Source organism: Papaver somniferum, chromosome 9 (assembly GCF_003573695.1).
Source record: "Papaver somniferum cultivar HN1 chromosome 9, ASM357369v1, whole genome shotgun sequence".
Taxonomy (NCBI): Eukaryota; Viridiplantae; Streptophyta; class Magnoliopsida; order Ranunculales; family Papaveraceae; genus Papaver; species Papaver somniferum.
In genome coordinates, this window is record NC_039366.1 from 61421646 (window position 1) to 61426589 (window position 4944).

The window sequence follows — 4944 nt, forward strand, 5'->3', positions numbered from 1 at the left end:
GATTTAACAAGCTTAGACTACTCCTAGCATAGCTAGGAAATCATCATAGTGACCACCGGCAGGCCCACTAGTGCCCTAGTCGATCGAGCCCTACTTTTCTCGTTCACAAACGCTTCAAATGCCGACCCAAACATGGGAGTTCGCGTTGTATAAAACAAGCTTAAACGAGCCAAAACAGACAAAAGCGGTCTCAAAAACCCATCGCGTCCGTCCAACTTAGCCGACCTAGTTGGACGGCTTAGATCGCATCTTAAGCGATCAAAGAGGTGTCAACGTGTTCGTCGTTGGCCCAACTTCTCCCTTGGTCGATCGACTTGTCCACGACAAGACCAGAGAGCATCAAATCGTTTGCCCAAACTCGAGCTATTTCAAAACCCTAAATTTTGGGTTGTGGCAGTATACTACTGTCACAAATCGATCAAATCCGTCCAACTTAGCCAGCCTAGTTTGACGACTTAGATCGTGTTTCAGACGATCAAGGAGGTGCACATGAGTTCACCACCGGCCCAATTTTATTCATACTCGATCGGCTTGCCCAAGGGAAGCCAATGACACGCCAAATTGTTCGATTGAACTAGGGTGGACGCGACTGCTTTGAAACCCTAATTGGTGTTTGCGGCAACATCTTACTGCCGCAAATCGATCACGACCATCCATCTTCGCCAGCCGAATCGAGTGTATTAGATCTAATTTTAGATGGCCTATGAGATGTCAGCATGCTCACCGGAAACCCATCTTTGCACGTGGTCGATCAACCTGGTCGAACAAGCACCTACTGCCTCGAATCGCTCGCCCAAAAGAGGGTTGGCCGCGCGGCCCCTAATTGCGTCAACGGAAATATGTAACTGCCGCAAATCATCTCGTCCATCCAACTTTTCTATCCTAGTTGGATGGTGTAGATTTATTTTCAGGAAACCAACGGGGTAGCATTGTGATCACCGGCCGCCCCTCCTCCACAGGGAGTGAACGACCAGGTGATAGCCCACCCATAGGGTCCTCAAACGATCGCTCAAAGATGGTCGGTCGTGCTACTTTTAAGACGCTCAATCCGTGACTTATTCGATCGAGCTCAAAAACAGCGATGCTTCTAGCACATCGATTATTTTCAGCTGCTTGCTGTTTGTGGGTGAAAACTGTTTCTGCTGGTTTTGGTAATTTTGGGTGTGTGGATGAGAAACGAATCTAAACCCTAAACAATGCACTGCACGAGAGTACTTTTGATTCGAGAGATCAATCTGTACAATCCTGGCCTAAACCAAGAAATGGTCGTTCCAGGCTTGCTTCGGTCACAAAGTGAAAGAGAAGGGTTTGTCTTAAGGAGGGAAGCGAAGATAGTGTTGGGACCAGAATGGTTAATTCTGAAGATGTGGCTTGTTTTATGACTTGTATCAGAAAGCGGAACTGGCTTGCAGAGTAAAAAATCTATCAGTTCTCGGTAATTTCTGGATACTATGTTGCTGCCGACCAAAAACCTGTTCTTTGGTGGAAACAGGTGAACCTATTTATACAAGTCGTAATAAAACGTATCATGGTCTCGTAGGAAGTGGAAACCATTGAGTGATGGAAGAGTGGAGTAACGTGTAACCGTCAGAAATTATGCTTTCATGATGAAGGAAGTGGATCCTCTTACACCATTATTTCTTGCCATCACTAACCGTTCCGCTTCATGACACTTTCCTGTAACGGGCGTATTGCACACCGCACGATGTAAACCGCCAGACCAATACCCTGATGAGTATCCCCCAGTTTGTGACATGTTTGATGTCTCGAGTGTTTTCGTGGAAAACATGTAGCACTTTGCTACGTGTGGCAAGCCAAAATCAAGAGTCTTGCCGCAGGAAAATAGCATGTGATGCTATTAGGCTCGTCTTGGCTGGTCTCCTAAAACTTTCCACAAGTCCGTCAGTTCGGTGGTGAACTTGGATGGCTGAGATGGCATCTCATGAGGGAGGGTAGCCATTGATTATGGCTACCTTCTGTTGGCGCCTGGTAATGGCACAATGGCGTTTTTGGTGTATGCCAGTGGCACTGCGGCATGACTTGCATAGCTCGTGCATCCAGTGGCACGGTGGTGTAAGTGGCGCCTGGCGTATCCATGGACACTATATTTAAGCGGCTGGTCGCCTAAAACTTTCCACAAGTCTGTCAGTTCGGTGGCGAACTTGGATGGCTGAGATTGCATCTCATGACGAAGGGTAGCCGTTGATTATGGCTATCTTCTATTGGCGCCTGATAATGGTACGGTGGCACCTTCAGCGCATGCCAGTGGTACTGCGACATGGCTGACATAGTTCGTGCATGCCAGTGGCACGGTGGAATGGCTGGTATAGTTTGTGCATGCCAGCGGCACGATGGCGCAAGTAGCGCCTGGCGTAACCATGGCCACTAAATTTTGGCACATTAGTTTTAGACTCAAATGTGGTATGGCAACATCATTTTCAGTGGCCACATCAATCCCAATGCCCTGTGGAACATTGTTTTGGCTCGGTTGGCGTAACAACTTTTCCTAAATTAGGATTTGGCATGCCGAAACCCTAATCATGCCTTATGCGGCATGTGGTCGTGGATGGCCGAGATGATTGGCTCAAATTAAATATAAACCATTTAAGTTAGTTAGCCACGTTGGATGGCTGAGATGATTGACATAAATTTGTGTTAACTCATGAAATTTCGTAATCAGAAAATTCAGATGTGGGACCCTCACTAAATTTGTTGTAGAATTCTCGTACGAACTCGGAGTTTGACGGTCCGCCCCTCCATTCTGATCAGAAAATAATTTCCTATCTCCCTACGTGGGAATATTTAGGTTTTGAGCTCGTTTAGGAGGTGAAAATGGCCCGACAGTGAAACTCAGGAAGAATTCAGGAGGGATCTGTCAGTTTTCAGCCATGACTTAGCTCGCCTTTTATGTTGTATCTTTTAGCTCGTTACTCCGATTGATTTTAATTTTTAGTATGTTATGCTATACATCCATACGAAAATTTTGGCATGTAGGTCATACTAAAATTGTTTACCAAACGTTCCCAGTTGTATGTACAATCTTTGGGAAGCCAATTTCGCATGGTGACCACTTGACGCAATTCCACCTCTTTTAATATTGTGGCAGGTTTAGAGCAACTTGATTGGTCAATAAAAAGAGGGGGTCGTCCAAGCACGAGTGTGGCTACACTTCTGGTGCGCGTGGTAGGTTCAATGCGACCTGATTGGTCGATGGGGAATAGGGCCGGCAAGTATGGGCCCAACCGCAACTCATGGGAGTGTGGCAGGTTTAAAGTGACCTGATTGGTCGACAAAGGAGTAAGGGTCGGTTGGGTAGAATGTGGCGTTGCCAAGTGGCGCCGACTGACCTATGGCATGGCCACGCTTCCTCTCATTTTTGCTCCTTCTTCGCGGCTCCTTTATTCTTTTCTTTCTGATTTTGGGTAGAACTTTGCACCTACTAATCCATGGCGGATTGTTGCTACATGCATCAGTCTGGATAAATTTCATGTGAACATATTGAGTTTCTCAATAAATACGCCAGTGGAGAGGTTGAACACTCATAACTTACATGGCTCCGTTTCTTTGCAGAGTGACGTCACATTAAATGTGAGGTTTTACAATTTTACCCCTGAACTAAAAACCACCATCAACGTTAAGTCCCCTGCTTAGCACGTAACAGTGGCATTGTTGCGAGGTAAGCATGAGATGGTGACATATGAGGATAAAAATCGAAAGGGAAGACATTAAGAGATTTCCATAAAAATTCGACTAACCTTTGGCAGGAGGCATGAGTAGTCTATGATCCTTGTGTTGGCATACTTCTGGCTTGGCCACAGGGTGGTGATGCCATGGAGTGTTGGCGTAGTGATCCTTAACACAAAGATGAGTGTTGAGGTGGTGAAGCTGTCTGCATTATGACAACAACAGTGAGTGTTGAGGAGTTTGAACGTCTCAACACTAGGAGGAAAGATGTGTTGAGGCAGTATGCCTAACAACATAGTGGTGAATGTTGAGGAGTTTGCAATCTCAACACTAAGGAAAATATGTGTTGAGGAAGTTTTCCTGGAAATATAGTGGCGAGTGTTGAGGAAATTTCCACGTCTCAACACTAAGGGAAAATATGTGTTGAGGCAGTTTTCCTGGCAACACGGATGTGTTGAGGCAGCTTTCCTGGCAACACAATGGTGAGTGTTGAGGAAATTTCCACGTCTCAACACTAAGGAAAAATATGTGTTGAGGCAGTTTGCCTGGCAACACGTTGGTGAGTGTTGAAGAAATTTCCACGTCTCAACACTAAGGAAAAATATGTGTTGAGGCAGTTTTCCTGGCAATACGGATGATGAGTGTTGAGGAAATTTCCACGTCTCAACACCAAGGAAAAATATGTGTTGAGGCAGTTTGCCTGGCAACTCGGATGGTGAGTGTTGAGGAGTTTGAATGTCTCAACACTAAGAGGAAAAATGTGTTGAGGCATTTTGCCTGGCAACACATTGGTAAGTGTTGAGGAATTTGAACGTCTCAACACTAAGAGGAAAAATGTGTTGAAGCAGTTTTCCTGGCAACACAGTGGTGAGTGTTGAGGAATTTACACGTCTCAACACTAAGAGGAAAAGGTGTGTTGAGGCAGCATGTCTGGCAACACAGTAGTGAGTGTTGAGGAATTTACACGTGTCAACACTAAGAGGAAGGATGTGTTGAGGAAGCATGCCTAGCAACACAGTAGTGAGTGTTTAGGAATTTACACGTCTCAACACTAAGAGGAAAGGTGTGTTATGGCAGCACGCCTGGCAACACAGTAGTGAGTGTTGAGGAATTTATACGTCTCAACACTAAGAAGAAAGGCGTGTTGTGGCAGCATGCCTGGCGACACAGTAGTGAGTGATGAGGAATTTACACGTCTCAACACTAAGAGGAAAGGTGTGTTGAGGAAGCATGCCTAGCAACACAGTAGTGAGTGTTGAG